Source organism: Temnothorax longispinosus, unplaced genomic scaffold (genome assembly GCF_030848805.1).
Source record: "Temnothorax longispinosus isolate EJ_2023e unplaced genomic scaffold, Tlon_JGU_v1 HiC_scaffold_27, whole genome shotgun sequence".
NCBI classification, from domain to species: domain Eukaryota; kingdom Metazoa; phylum Arthropoda; class Insecta; order Hymenoptera; family Formicidae; genus Temnothorax; species Temnothorax longispinosus.
The window spans coordinates 275,551-292,124 of record NW_027270089.1 but is presented as its reverse complement, the minus strand read 5'-3'; the positions used below and the strand labels follow the sequence as shown (position 1 = coordinate 292,124).

The 16,574-nt window shown below is 39.2% G+C and overlaps 1 long non-coding RNA gene across 1 annotated transcript; it reads left to right on the top strand.

The window, feature by feature from the left end:
* The first annotated feature begins 15,760 nt into the window (after positions 1-15,760).
* On the top strand, positions 15,761-16,520 carry LOC139824135 (uncharacterized). Its single transcript, XR_011735011.1, has 3 exons — positions 15,761-15,957; positions 16,155-16,223; positions 16,346-16,520. It is a non-coding gene; the product is annotated as an uncharacterized lncRNA (long non-coding RNA).
* The last annotated feature ends 54 nt before the right edge of the window (positions 16,521-16,574 follow it).

Here is a 16,574-nt window from a genome sequence, read left to right as displayed (position 1 = left end):
ATTCTAGCAAATCTGACAGCAAAACAGTCACGGAAAGCTTGAGTCTCGGTAATGTGATGGCCTTAAGTGGGGCCACCTTTGATTTGGCGATGAGCATACGGATCACCACACCGCTCTCGGCAACGATCCTAATATATACAACGGCTCCGTAGCCCTGCTCACTCGCGTCACAAAATCCGTGAATCTCTCGCCTGACTACGTTATCTACCGCGATAGTGCGAGGTATGCGAATGGAGGCTAACGCGGAGAGCTCCGACTTGTATCTTTCCCATCTAGAACATATCTCCGAAGGAGGCCGTCGTTCCACTCCATTTTGAGCATCCAGAGTTGCTGGATCAATCGTTTGGCTACGAACGTGAGCGGTGTCAAGAACCCCAATGGATCAAAAATGCGAGCTAGTTCAGAGAGAATGGTGCGTTTGGTGCAGTTTCTGTCCAACGGATTGACCTGAAAGCCAAAGCTGTCCGTTTGAGGATACCAACGAAGTCCAAGAACCTTAAGAAACTGATCTTCAGGCGACTCAAAGGATAGTAACGACTGACTACAGAGTTCCGGGTCTAGATCAGCTAAAACCGATAGATGGCTACTGGCTCAGTTTCTGAGTTCGAAGCCTGCCGTTTTAAGCAAAGCTTGTAGCTCCCGCTGAAACTCACGGGCCTTCTCCTCTGACTCGACGCTCGCGACCACATTGTCGACATAAACACTTTCCTCTAAAACGGCCGCAGCCAACGGGTAGCTTATTTTGCCTTCAGCCGCTAACTTCAACAAGCAGGCAATCGTTAGGAACGGAGAGCATGTCAATCCGAAAATGACGGTCAGCAAAAGGTAGTCCGAGATCGGGTCGTTCTCTGAGAAACGCCACAAGATTCGCTGGTAGTCACACTGACCGAGTTCGACCAAGATTTGAAGGAATAACATCTGCTTGACGTCCGCGGTGAGCGCCACAAGACCGATCCGGAATTTCAATAATATCACAACTATGTCTGACTGTAACTTAGGACTGGCATTTGATTCAGCGAGACGCCGTTCAGATCCTTAGCTGACGCGTCGAACACGACACGCAATTTCGTGGTCGTGCTATCTGATTTGAATACCCCGTGATGGGGTAGGTAGAAGACAGGTCCGTCCACTGGGAACGGCTGCTTAATTAATCTCATATAACCATTATCCAAATAATCCTGCATAAACTTACTATAATTCATTTTGAATTCTGGGTCTAATTTGAAGCGACGCTCAAGTGCGCGAAATCGGTTCAAAGCTACTTGACGCGTGCCAACAAGGTTTATTCTTTGTAAAAGGATACGACACTACAAAGCGACCAGATACATCGCGACGCGTGGTTCGCGCAAATAGTTCCTCGCAACGTTTATCTTCCTGTGAATACGACGGAGCTGTAGGGATCTCGTCTAATTGCCAAAATCGACTAAGAGATGCGTCTAAAGAATCGAGAGTCAGAAACAAATGTGTAGACTGAGATGCTTGCGTCGACACTGAGCCAACCAGAACCCAGCCAAAAATAGAATTAAAGGCGTCTGGTTCACCTTTCCCTCCTGCACGACGATCATCCCGAATCAACGAAGCGAAGACATCCGCGCCGATTAAGATGTCGACGGGATCAGGTCCGTGATATTGCTGATCAGCAAGCTTTAATCCTTGTAGATGTTTCCACGCCCTGGGTTTAACCTGACTACCAGGTAGCTGGGCAGAGATGCGTAGAAGCACCGTAGCCTCTATTGGAATGCGCGTGTTGCTGTTGCCCTGTGCTTGTCATAGAGCTCTTAAAAACCGGGTAACCGGTTAACCGATTAACCGGTTAATAACGATTACGACGGTTCAAAACCGGTTTTGCGGTTTTTACCGTTACGGTTACCCGTATTGAACGATTAATAGAAATTTAGTAGAAATTCGAACAATGAATAATTTTTTTCCAAAGTGAATAACTTTTTATTTCTCTTTAAAAGTATTTCATTGAAAGATTTAAAAACACATCGTAATCATAATTTTTTATTAAACAAATTACATATAATGAAACAAAATAAACATAAATAAACATAATGTATACATAACATTCTTTCTGGGACTTGGTTAGTGGAGCGAGTGTGTTGTGCATGCGTGTGAGAGTTGCGGATGAATTAGGCGAGAGTTTAGTGGGAAATTGGATACGAGGTAGGTGATAAACCGAGAGAAAGGTAGGAAGAAGAGCTTAAATTTAGGATAGGATAATAGATGCAGTAGGAAAGTATTAATTAGTGTAGGAAAAGAGCGTTAAATATTTTAGAGAGAGGAGAGGTTAGGTGAGAGAAAGCGGGAGAAGATCGCGGTGCGTTCCAAAAGGGAGCGAGATTTGCGCCACGCATAGAGTAGGTAGCGACACTAGACACTAGACGGAACGGCCTAAGCATAGAGGTAGCGGTTAAGGAGATTGGCTGGAAGAAGAGCGTGCACGAGGGGCGCACAGGATGGAGGGAGAGACAGGTGAGAGTGAGAAGGCAGCAATAACGAATAAAGATGAGAATCCGGCTACAGTGTCGGATTGCTCATGCAGTGAGAAAACGGATAAGGAAGTTTTTGCCACACCAAAAGAAGAAAAAAGAGGAAAGGGAAGACTTACAAAGGAGGAGTTAAGAAGGAGAGAAAGATCGGGCTCGCTCAGCATACTGGAGTTTATGACAAGTGATAACAGTACGGCATGCGAGTTAGCAAAAGCCAAAAGAAAAAGAGAGGAAAACGAACAACGTACGATGGAAATTTTCAAGAGAGATAACAAGACAGTGAGAACGCCACCAGGTATGGACAAAGCGAAGGATGGAGCCGGTGGGGTAGGTAAGAAGAAAGAAGAGGAAGGAGTTCTGTCAGCAACAAAGAAGGATGAGGAGGACGGTTCGCTACTAGCAGTCTTGAGAGAGATTAGAAACGAAATGAGGGACCTGAGGGAAGAGATGAGAGAGATGAGAGAGAGGATGAACGTCTTAGAAGAGGGTCGGAGAAAAAAAGAAGAAAAAATAGAGGAAAGGATGGATAAGATAGAAGTGAGGCTATCGAAGATTGAACGAAGAAGTGAAAACATAACGGATGAAACGACCAGCGGCAAAATGGAAGAGATCGTGGGAAAGGTGGCGGAGCTGGTGAGGAAGAGAGAAAGAAATATGAAGGAAAAGAAGGAAAAGAAAAATAATTTAGTGATCAAAGGACTACATAAAGAGGAAAACAAGAGCTTAATAGACACAGCAGAGACGTTTCTGGAGAGTGAGTTTGGTGCAAGAGCGCGAGTGAAGAAAATGCGGCCAGCAGGCAGAGCAGGAGGAGAGATAATAATAGTCGAAATGGACTGCTGGGAAGCGAAGGATAACATCATGAAGGAGAAGAAGAAACTGGGAAGTAAGAAAATTTTCATTGATCACGATTTGACCTTTGAGGACAGGGAAGTGCAAAGACGGATAAAAGAAAGGGCATGGAAAGAGAAAACAGAAGGGAAATGGGTGAAAATAGGTTTTAGGAAGCTAGAGATACAAGGCAGAAAGTATGTATGGAGCGAGGAAGAAAATAAACTAATAGAAAAGAAAAATTTCTAGAGGACTGCCAAGTTAGGAGAAGAGTATCAGTAAATCGAGGCATGCAAGAGGACAATAGGCAAACACGAATGAAGGATGGAAAAGTGAAGAAGATGAAGAATGAAAATGGGCGAAAAATAATTTTTTGGAATGTAGCAGGTATAGAGAGGCAGGACAAAGATTGTTGGAATTACATAGTAGGTTTTGATTTTATAGGACTATGCGAAACATGGTTAGAGGAAAAGGGATGGGATAGAATTAAGGGTAGATTACCAGAAACGCACATTTGGAAAAACATCAACGCTGTAAAGGAAAAAAGGAAGGGTAGGGCGAAGGGAGGATTACTAATAGGTATTAGAAAAGGCTGGATGGCGGAAGTGGAGAATTATGAAAGTACAATGATTACAGAAAGAATTGCGCGAACGAGAATAGTAAAAGAGGAAAAAGGGCTAAATATTTTTACAGTATACAATGTAGGAGCAAAGAAAGACGTAGAAGAAATAATGGCAAAAATAACGGAGCAATGCGAAGGATGCGAAGGAGAGGATATTATTATAGGAGGTGATTTTAATATTAGAATAGGAAACTTAGGAGGTGGTAGGGAAGAGGAGTATGACTTTGAAAAGGTGAGTAAAGATAAAGTTATAGGAAATGGCGGCGAAAGTTTTGTGGATATGATAAATGAAAAAGGATGGTATTTTTTGAACGGATGTACAGAGGGGGATTGGGAGGGGGAATATACGTATGTGGGTGCGAGAGGGTGCTCGGTAATTGATTATGCAATTGTAAACGATAGTGCGCAAGAGCGAGTGTTGGAATTTAGAATAGGGGACAGGGTGGACTCGGATCATTTGCCTCTGACCTTGTTACTAGAGGAAGAGGAGAATACGAGACAAACGGAGGGGTGTACTGAAGAGGAAGAAGAGGAACGGAATATGTCAAAGAAGATCATAGTTTGGAACGAAGAGGCAAGGCAATTATACAGAGAGAGGACGGAGGAATGGAATGAAACCGAGGACCAGGAAATGGAGTCGGTGAATAGGAAATGGGAGAAATTAAAAAACGGAATCCTTGGAGCCTTAGTGTATAAGGATATTAAGGTAAAGAAGAGAAGGAAAATAGGGCACAAAGATTGGTGGGATAGGAGTTGTACCAGAAAGAAGAGGGAGGTGAAAAGAAAGTACAGAAGGTGGAGATGTGGAAAGGGAAGTAAGGAAGACTATTTGGAAGGAAAGAAATGCCTGAAGGGGTGGTTAGAGAGCAAAAGGATGGAGAAGAGAATGAGGGAAGAAGAGGAATTAAAAAAACTGAAGGACGAAAAGAAAATTTGGAACTATATAAACAGTCGAAGAAAGAAAAAAGAATGGAAAGAGAATAATATTCCGAAAGAGAACTGGAGAAGTTATTTCATGAAGCTGTTAGGTGGGACCGAGATGGTAGGAAGAGAAGAGGCGTTGGAGATGCGTACCATGGGAACAGAAGAAAGAAATGAAGAGCTGGTTCAAGATACAGATAGTGAGCTGCAAGAAGAGGAAATAGTGAGGGCAGTCAGGAACATGAAGCTAGGCAAAGCTGCAGGTATCGATGGAATCCCAATGGAAGCATGGCTGTATGGTGGCGCAGCGGTAAGAGGAGGTCTAATTGATCTGCTGAAGCTCATTTGGAAGGAAAGCAAAATTCCGACCGAATGGAGAACAAGCATAGTTGTCCCCCTTTATAAAAGAGGGGATAAAGAGCGAACAGAGAACTACAGAGGGATCTCGCTGCTGTGCACTGCATACAAGGTTTATGCCGAAATTCTAAGGAACAGATTGGAGGAAATAATGGAGAGGAAAGGGATGATACCTGACAGCCAAGCCGGCTTTAGGAAAGGGAGGTCCACGATGGATAATATATTTATCTTGAATCATATAGTGCAAAGGGAGAAGGAAAAAAATACGGCAACTGGGAAAGACAAGATTTTCGCAATGTTTGTGGATCTAAGGGCAGCATTCGACAACGTGGACAGAGAAATTTTATGGAAGATAATGGAAGAGAAAGGGATGGATCGCAGTTTAATAAACAGGATAAAAGAAATTTACAAAGAGACGGAGGTGACAATAAGGACGAGGGATGGATTCACAAAGTGCTTCAAGACGAAGAAAGGTGTAAGGCAGGGCTGTGTGATGAGTCCCGCCCTGTTCAATTTATACAACGTGGACATAGATAAAGTTTTAGAAAAGCGTGGTATAGGAGGAGTGGAGCTTGGAGGAGTGAGAGTATGGTCATTAGCATACGCGGATGATATGGTTTTGGTAGCGAAAAATAGAGAGGCTTTACTAGATATGATGAGCATGTTAAAAAGATTCTTAAAAGATAGGAAGCTAGAATTAAATACAGAAAAAACCAAAGTGCTAGTATTTAATAGTAAAGGTAAAAAAGGCAGAATGACATGGAAATGGGACGAAAAAATAATAGAGGAAGTAGATAGGTTTAAATATCTGGGTTTCACGTTTAATAAGAAAGGTAATTATGTCGATCATATAAAAGAGATGAAAAGAAAAGGAAGGATCGCTGCAAATAGGGTATGGGGCTTAGGAGAAAGATTATGTAAAGATGATTTTAGTAGGAGATGGACGCTTTTTAAATACCTAGTGAAAAGTGTGATGGAATACGGAGCAGAGATATGGGGGTGAAGTGAAAAAAAGGAGTTGGAAAAAGTCATGTTAGATTATGTAAGATGGATATTTAGACTAGATTTTTGCACACCGAGGTATGTAATACTAAGGGAACTAGGATTAGAGAAACTTAAAATTTGTTGGGGTATAAGAGCCATGAGGTTCGAGAAAAGAAGCAGAGGGAAAAAAGATGGAAGTTTAGTAAAGGCATGTTGGGATGAAAAGGACACAAGGGACAAAAAGAAAAAAGATTTATATAATTTGGAACGGGAAAGATTTTATAATAGCAATGGCTGGAGCTCTGAAGCAATAAAAGAATTAAATAATGAAGGTAAAAATACTGAAGGCTTAGTAAGAATAAGGGAACAGGATATTCAAGGACAAATAATAAACAGTAAAATAGTAGAGGCGAGGTATAATATAAGGTACAAAGATATAGAGGTGACAAACAAAACGCCGAGTTATTTATTAAAAGCGAACTTAGATAAAGTGAAAACAGGAGACGAGATTAGAGCGATGGTAAAATTAAAGTGCGGTAATTTTGAGGATGCAAATAAATACTGGCTTGGCGAAGAAGATACGAAGTGTAGATTCTGTAAGTCAGGTAGGGACAATTTAGAGCATTATATAAGCGAGTGCAAGATCACAAGTATGTGGTTTGAGAATTTAGGTAGGAATAATAGAGAACGATTAGAGAACATATGCGATGACAAATTTAGAATGGAAAAAGGAAAGGTGCTAAATAGATTATAGAAAAGGAGAGAGGAATGCTACAAAAAAGATAACGATGTAAATAATGTAAATAATAATGTATTGCGGCTTGTTTTGTAAAGAAGAATGTTGTTTGATGTGTGGATGGATGTGTGAGTTAAGTAGAATTGTAAACCAAGTCCTTTCTTGGCGCATAGCTGAAATAAAGACATATATATACATAACATTCTTTCTGTTTATAAAGGGATAACTTTAAATAAAATATATCCAAAATAATATACATATATCTATCACAATCAAAAATTAACAAAATTATAAATTACGAATATTATTAGCAATATGAAAAATATGCACTTTCAAAAGAACGAACAAAATCTAAACCAGCAATAATCAAACTTATTTCGTGAAATCAGTCTTATTAATTAATCTTATTAAGTAATTTTTTATTTTGATATATAAAAGTTAGCAAGTTAACATTTTCCGGTGATAAGCAACTTCTCTTACACGTAACAATGTTGCCAGCTGTCGAAAATGTCCTCTCTGATGCAGCTGATGTAGCTGGTATGCTTAAGTATTTCCTAGCTAGTTTGAAAATTAGTGGAAACTTATCACAATGAGTTCTCCACCATAGCAATGAATCCAAATTGTGTCCAATTTGTGATTCAGATACATATAAATCAAACTGAGGTTGTGCATTGTTAATGGAATCTGACTGGAATAAAAAATCTAATGCCGTTTCTTTGGTCATTTTGTTAGAATCAACATCCATAGGTTCATCATCGTGAATTAAACTTTTGACGTGCTCGATAATATCCCTCCTCATTATTTCAACATCTAAAGATTTATACCTAGAATCTAGAAAACTAGAAATTTGCGCAGCTGAAATGGGTTTCGGTCCTTCATCAATATCATTAACAAAATCGACTTCAAGTTCAAACCTTGATTTCAGTGACGAACAGGCTGTGATTTTGAATTGTCTTACGTTTTGACTATCACTTGGCAAAATAAGCATATGCTTCGTTATAATACTATTAATAATGGGCCTTACGCTAGACAATGTTGGTATCTCTTCGCTGCAAAATATTGTGGTGGCTACTTGAAATGGTTTTAAAATTGTTACCATTTCTTTCATTTGAGACCATTCTTTTGACGTAATTTCTAATTTTTGAGCTAAAGCCTTTGTTGTTATTTCAGAATCAGTCGGCACAAGGAAAATCGCTTGTCGATTTCGTAGGAGACTTTCACACATTTCCAATTTCGAATTCCACCTTGTCTCACAACTTTGTACTAATCGTTCTGAATTTTGTCGCAATTGTGTCTGCCTTTGACATAAAGCTTTACTAGCTACATTAGATTTATGAAAATGGGTTGTAATGGAACAACCTTTTGTGCATAAATCATTATATGCCGGAACAGCTTTCAGAGCATCTTTTACACAAAGTTGCAAAAGGTGAGCATTGCATCGGATGCTATAAGGGATTGTGTTCATAAGATTTCCAGCTGAAATCATAGCACTTGCACTATCGTGTACTACAGCTATTACTTTATCTCTTAAGTTCCATTCTCTGATCACAGATTGGACTGTTTCAGCTATGTTCACTGCTGTAGCACGGCCGTCAAGCAATTCATTGCATAAGGTCACACGTTGCATTCTACCTTGTTTATGGAAATACTGTGCTTCAACAGAAATGTATGTATGTTGAACCCTTGATGTCCATTCATCAATACTTAAAGATACATAGTCAACTTTTTCAAAGTTTTTCATAATTTCTTGTTTTATTTCATCGCGAAGTAACTGCATGTAAGCGAGTACGGACGGTAGTCGCACATGGCACCTTGAATCCAGGTTCTAATACATGCATGAAGTCGAGAAAACCTCGAGAGGATACAAATGAAAGAGGCAATAATGTAGTTCCAATCATGCGTATGAGACTTTGGCAAATAAATTCCTGCCTTTCTGAACTACAATAACTATCTCCCTCACATCTTCTTCTGCGTTTTCTAAGAGTGAAATTAGATTGAGATGACTGTTCTGCGGAATTTCCCATTCCATACTCATCATCTTCATTGATACTTAAATCACCTTCAACACTAAAATATATTATTTCTTGACAAAATTTTAATTAAAGAATAATCTATTTTGATCTTCAGAAAATTCTGATTATGTTAAAATATTACATAACAATTGAATACCATGTATTAAGATCCACCGAGTTCGTATGTGATAGACCATGAACTTTTTTTAAATGGTTTGCGATACATGAAGGAGAACCATTATAATACAAGACAGCTTTACAGATGTTGCATATAGCATCTTTTCTATCATCAGATTTATCTGCATGCGTCCAAACCCAACTGGGTTTTTTAGGCATAATTATATTTAATATAAGTGTGCTGGAATGATACATATAAATTTATAAATCACTTTCATATTGTTTAATTAGATCTTCAGAATATATAAAATAATATCATGAAATTTAACCTTCAATCTGTATACATGAAGATTTATTTTTATTTTCTAAACTTGTTAAGTTGCTTCAGTCTTTAAAATTCTTAAGAATTATTAGAAATTATAAAATCTTGTTAGTCTTGAAAATACATCAATAACATAGTATTAGAGAAAAATAGATTCCTTGAAAACTTTTATTACTTACAATTTACACGGATAATTATTTTTCATCAACTATCCGTCATATAATTGAAGAATCTATCAAGAAGCACAGTGCAATGAGAAAATTTGACAACTAAAAATTGTAATAATTAATAACTAACTATTAATAAATCACAATAACAGATCATTCTAACGCGTTAGTTATATGAGAACTGTCAGTTATACAAGCAGATCACATTCTCTGTTTACAACCACGTATACATTCGACGTAGTGATAGAAGACAGTGCCGTAACTAGCCTGCGTTGCGCCCGGTGCAAGCTCTACATTTTGCGCCCCTCCCTTCCCTAATACCATATATCTAATATCCCTAATATTTATAATAAAAAATTGAACGTTTGAATTAAAAAAAAAAACCGGTAATTGCTGTAAATAAATTTATTTTTTATTTTTATTACCATTTATTTCTTCATAATAATCGAATTATTTAAAAATATGTATCTCATGAACAATCCCACAATGAAATTATATTAAAAACCGTATGAGACGGATAACCGTACCTGTAAAAACCGCAAAACCGGTTTTAAACTGTCGTAACCGTTGTTAACCGATTAATCGGTTAACCGTTTAACCGTTTAACCGTAAAATTTGAGAGCCCTTGAGATGCGCGTTCTCAAAGTCCTCGGCGATCTTCGCCACGCTCGGACAGCGGGCAAGAAAATTCTCTAGGATCGTCGATTCGGTCGAGGCCTTCCGGGCAAAATCATAAATCTCCCGCATTCGCCGGACGCATAACTCGAAACAAGAGGGAACTGACTTTGACTTCGACATGTTGGGTTGATACGACCAATAAAGCGATTAACAGCAACGGCGATCAACTCCAAGGGCACGCAATGTGTCGTCGTCACGCGGAAATACCGAAGAGTAATAGGCTTCGAGTTCGCAAGCTAAAGGACAAAAGATAAAACGAAAACAAACAACCGTTCCGTTTGCCAAGGTGACGAGTCACGGATGGCTCGGTTCGAATTCCTACGCGAAGGTCCGATGGAATATTCACCAGAGGATATTCTTCAACTATGATGCAATAATTGACGCGAGAAGCGCAAGGAAACGAGAATTAAACACAGGATAAATATCAAGGACAGTTGCAGAGGATGTACAAAATAAGAAAATAATCAGTAATCAATAATCAGTTGCATTAATAATCAAAATTGTCAAATATTGTGGCACGATACCCGGTTGCGGCGAGAAATGCACTCCAATATTTATGGCGTTACGATTTGATCAGGGTGCGTTGCGCGCGGTGTTACGGCACGAGCAGCATATACGACACGAGCAATAATCCACGACACAAGCATTAAGTACGACAACTTCTTTTGACCCGATTATAATTGCAATTATAATGTCTAATAATCAACCTGAAAAACGCCAGAATGCGAAGATATTTTATACCGGAAACCAGCGCCGACAACAATAGTCCCGATCGATGGCAAATGTTTTCTCAATTCCAACGATCGGAATAATATGTATTTCGAGTCGACCCAACAACAACGAGACGTAGTGTAGCGCGTTATTATTGAGCGCGAGTCTATGTAGAAAATTTTAATTACGAATTAAAGCTTGTGTAATTCATAAATCAAAATTGATTTGTGAATTAAAGCTTAGTATAATTGATAATTTAAAATTCAGTTATGATTTACTGGTGTATTAGATTAAAAATTGGGGCATTTTGGGGTGTATTAGGTGTTTTAGGATGGGGGTGAGAGTGAAGGGAGTGGGTGTGGGTGGTGATGTGTTTGGATGGGTAAGGGTGTATTAGGTTACATAGGGACGTACTGGGGTGTATTAAGATGTCTGAGGTGGGGAAGAGTGAGGTGGTTAGATGAATGGCGTGGGTGGAGGTCAGTAAGAGTGTAAAGGGTGCTTGGGAGTGTGTGAGGGTGTAGAGGAGACCAGGGCAAAGTCGTTACTATTTTTTCGGTGCCGATTTTTAACAACAAAACAAATAATTTTAATAAAATGTGATATACCGTTGTAAAGAGTAAACCCTTGGTTACAAAATTTATACGGACATTTTTGGTCTACGTTGCTTTGTTCAACTGGTATAGAGTGAAAACGACAAAGGTGCAAAAATTGAAATGTCAAAATTGCCGGGGCAGAGTTGTCACTCTATTCTCGGACTGAATTTTAAATGGAAATTTATAATTCCGATTATGAAAAATGATAGGATACATTTTATTAATTACTTTTTATTAGAAAAATGGAAACATTAATTAAAAACACGATGGCGGTAAATAATTACAAGAAAAGCGCACACATTATATTGGCGATTCCGGGCGTAACTTTGTAGCGCCAATTAGCATAAGCGCGGGTTCTACCCCAACAGGGATAAGGCGTGCGGTTAAGTAAGGACACTGATTTGTTTAACAATGGTACAAAATGCCAGTTGAATAAACGTCTTAACATAAGAGGTAAAGATTTGCGATCGACGCACCCTTACAGTAGTCACAAGCGCGTGAGCAGGTTTCAATACACAGCGTGCACGTGACGCGAGAGTGTTCACTGGTCGCGAGATGCACGTGACGCGTGAGTGTTCGCCGGTCGCAAGACAGCGACGGTAATATGTGTGAGCGCACTTGTGGCGCTTGCAATTGGCGGGCGCACTTGTGGTTCTTACAATTAGTTGACGCACTTGTGCACGGTAGTAACACGCACAAGACGCGATAATGTCCGCCGGTCGCGAGACGGCGACGGTGATAAGCGAGCGCACGACGTTGCGGCAAGTAACGCGCACAGAGACGGGAATGTCCACCGGTCGCGAGACAGCGACGGTGAAAGAGCGAGCGTGCTAAGACGCAGTAATTAGCGGGCGTACTGACGGCGCGGTAATTAGCAGGCGCACTAACGGCGCGGTAAATAAGCGGGCGCACAAACAGCGCGGTAAGGAAGTGGGCGCACTTACTGCGCGGTAACGAGCGTATGGACCACGGCGTGTACAAGCAACCGCGTCAAACGGAGTAATTTTCGCTACTGCTGAGACCGGAGCTCTCGCGGTCCCTTTTCGGGAGTTTTCAAGCGCGCGACACGCATCAACCAATCGTTTTTGTTGGCAGGATTATGCGTTCCAGGCATGTCAGGATCGATAGCTCGTTGAGAGAGATTTCGCGGTCAGGGGGTGACGGGGGTGCGGCACGAAATCACCTCGTTCAGAGGGCGGTTAAGGGATGGCGTTACATGTATCGATCAATACGCGATCGCGACGGATTGAAAATCCTGAACACATTATGTGCCCTACACTCGCATGTTTCTCGTCAGCTTTATTCTGTGCACACGCAGCACATATCATCCAAGTCCTCGCCGGAATCCGACCACTGCTGCTTCTTTGACTTTGATTTTCGCCGAAAGCCTCCATGATACGGCTTGGTGACGACTTCGCTCCGGACACAAGTTTCAAGTTTGGTCGCTCATAAAATATTAGAAATCAATGAAAATAAAAAAACTTCACTAGATTCGTGTTCAGCATGTATTACTCATGTCGGTGAAGTTGGCATATCATTTTCCAGCAGATCAAAAATAAAAAGGAGTTTTTGTCGCATGCAGTCGAGTTCTATAGTTCCTGATACTTTTTAGTAATAGTTCTGGTAATTTCGCCAAAAAAATCCATTGAAAAAATTATCTACTAGTTTTTCATAGCATAGAGTGAGATGACGACGAAATTTCAGAGTTCCGGTTATATAAAACGTTTTTCGAATAGTTCTGAACATACTGAAGCATTTTCTAAAAAATTCCCGGCACAATGTTACATGATTTTCTTATAAATTAATACCACCCGAAAGCCAAGTACTTAGAGAGAATAGAGTGATATACTGTACAAAATGTCGGAGTACCGGTTTATGTAAAATATTTCTCGAATAGTTCTGAGCATATTGAAACTGATCTGCTAGTTTTCCGTAGCAAACGTTTATTACCGATACGATTGTGATATACCGGTGCCTCGGCGCGAGTTTTTTTCGAGATCTATGTTATGGTTATGGTTTTAGTGCTCTTTTATATGTATTTCAGAAGAGTAAAGCTTCTAGCAATTTTCAAAAAATTGTTATTTTTATTAACACCTTACCCATATAATTGTGATATGCTAATACATTACTGTAAGAAGGCTCTTTTCGAATGGTAAATTGTATAGAATGTATTTTTATTATAAAAATTAACTTATTGAGTGGCATTATGTTCAAAGAAATACTTAAAAAACTGTAAATTAAAAAAAAAATCATAACTTTCATTTTTCAATGTTTCTTGCTCAATATTTTGCTTAATTTTCTTGAGAGTTGGGCATTAATCGTTTAAAATTTTAATTGATTAAAGTAATCCATTAATTAATAATCGAAATTAATCAATCATCATACATGTAATCATGACTAATTTAATCGATTAATGATATTAATCGTTAATCAGTGTAGAATTAATCAAAGCAAAATAATTGATTAACGTTTAATCTTTGTATATAATCACGATTTATTAAGGGGGTAGCCTGGTGTAGCGGCTTCAAAAAATCGAATTCTTTTTTGCTTAAATTAATAGTATTCTATTTCTAGAATACGCTCCCTAAATCCTAAGCATGAATTTAGATTTTAGCGGGCTAAAATGAGCTCGATCGGTGCGCATGGTCGAGCGCTCCGAGGAGCAGGATGCTGGGGGGAGCTCTCAACGGTCTTTGAAAAGGCTCGTTGCCGGCTGATTTGTGAAGATTTGTCGAAGAAAGAGCTGCTCAAAAGGTGTTTGGGTGGGCATATCCAAAATGCAAACGAGAGTTTCAACTCTACTGTTTGGCGGTTTGCTCCAAAACACCTCCACTGCAACCGGAAGATCATAGAGATTGCTGCTTACATAGCAGCTGGAATATTTAACGAAGGCTATCTGTCAGTGCTAAACATAATGTCAGATTTGGAAATAGTTATTGGGACAGCATGCAGAGATTATGCCGACAAAATTAATAATAGCCGTACGACCGTTCGACCAGAATTGTCGAAGTAAAAGCATTGCTCGCGAACTAAAAAATATACATAAAGAACGGCAGTTAGAGCAAAACGAGCTGTATGAAGAAGTTGAGGGGATATTATATGGAGCAGGGATAGCAGATTGACCAAAAAGTATAGGTAAATCAACAATAATAAGCTTTTATCAACTTTCTTTCTTATTCGAAAACTTTAAACGCGTTTTTCTCAAAACTATGTTTTTGAAATTGGCGTACACGATAACTCAAAATATTCTTGATGGATCCAGATTTTTTTTTTTTAAATTAAAGGTAATTAAATTGCCTTGAACTTATACCTATAATATGTACTAAAAATTTTGTTCAAAAAAAGTTATAAACAAAAGAAAGTGCGAAATTTATGCAAAAAAAATTTTTTTTTCAATCCATTTTTAAAAATTTTTTATGATAAAACAAATTATGTTTTAGGTATAACTAGAAACTACACTTATAAACTTTACAACAAAAAATTTTTTTTTGGTTTCTGATTGTTCTACGGAATGCTAGAGTGTACGCCATTCAGAAAGAATTTTTGAAGCCACCTTCGTATTTGATCGCATAACTACTGTGTACTTACATATATTTATTCAAAAAAATTAATTTGAACATTTCAATATGTACACAATAAATGGTGTTAATTGCAAAAATATATATTAAGTAGTTTCTTTAAAAAAAAATCCAGAAAAAGAGCTTGTTTTTGGCGTTCTACACCAGGCTACCCCCTTAAATCATATGATTAATCTAATTGATTAATTTTCGATTTTTAAAATTTTTTTATATGCTATCTGCTAAGAGCAAGCTTCACAAACTGTGTGCCGCATGCTGTAGCTTATATACGTAGTAAGATTGCGGAGGAGGCGAGGCAGGAGGATGGGAACAGAGCGGAGGTAAGGACGGAGGAGGAGGGGAGGAGACCGGGAAAATGGAGGAGGCCCCGAGTGAGAGGTGGATGGAGCACGAAACGGGAATTTCGGAGGAAAGAATTTAGAGGTTAGGGCAGGAAGAAGGAAGGATGAAGGGGACAAATGACTCGACGGGTAGGAGGGGGGTGCTCGGCGCGTGCGCGAGCGGCGGGACGAAGCGGTGGCGATAAGGTTGGGGAGGGGCGCGGCTGGGATCGAGACGGCGTGGGGTGTCGGCCGCTCTGAAGAGAGGGTTGGCACCACTGCGGGGCGTCAAGGGCAGCGCGGGGAAACATAGGGTGTTTCCGACAAGTAGTCGGATTTCTAATCGGCTCGAGCAGTGGTACTCAATCAGTTCATTTCGAAAAATCCCCTAGACTAATCTTTGCTGTCTCAGCACTCGGATTACGGATTACTGCATTGCGTTGTGAGGAGCAAGTCGCAATTGTTCTCTCTGAAAGTTGAGTTCGTTGAGTTTTAATCAAAGCAGAGAAATAGGTACGTATTATTGTTCTAATGATTAACACTTTATTTTCTTTGAAATATACATTAAATAATAGAAGTATATGTACACGTTTCACTGACAGAAATCCCGAAAAACGAATTGTTAACCTCACTAAACTCTAACCTCACTTAACCTCACTACATTGATTGTTAATATGTAATTTAATTAAAGCAATATTTTTTTTAAGCAGCTTGAAGACTTACAAGTCTTTTGAAATGGATGCGAGTGAGGACAGATCCATTGTGAGCAGGACTTTTTGGTAGGTATATTATAAAATTGAAAAATTTTTTTGTGTCTGGGAAGGTTAATTAAATATATATTTTTTGCTGTTATATATTATATTGTACACATATTATTTCAATAAATATATTTTTTTTACAGAAAACTGTAAATGTTAGCGGCTGTTGACAGACATCAACGTCTGTATCGAGACAAGTTAACGCATTCACTGTAAATATTGTTCATCATCACTTGGATGTATCAAAAACCTGCAAGTGAGGACAGATCCATTGAGCAGGACATTTTTGGTAGGTATATTATAAAATTGAAAAATTTTCGTGCTCTAGGAAGGTTAATTAAATATATACATTTTTTTGCTATTATGTTATTG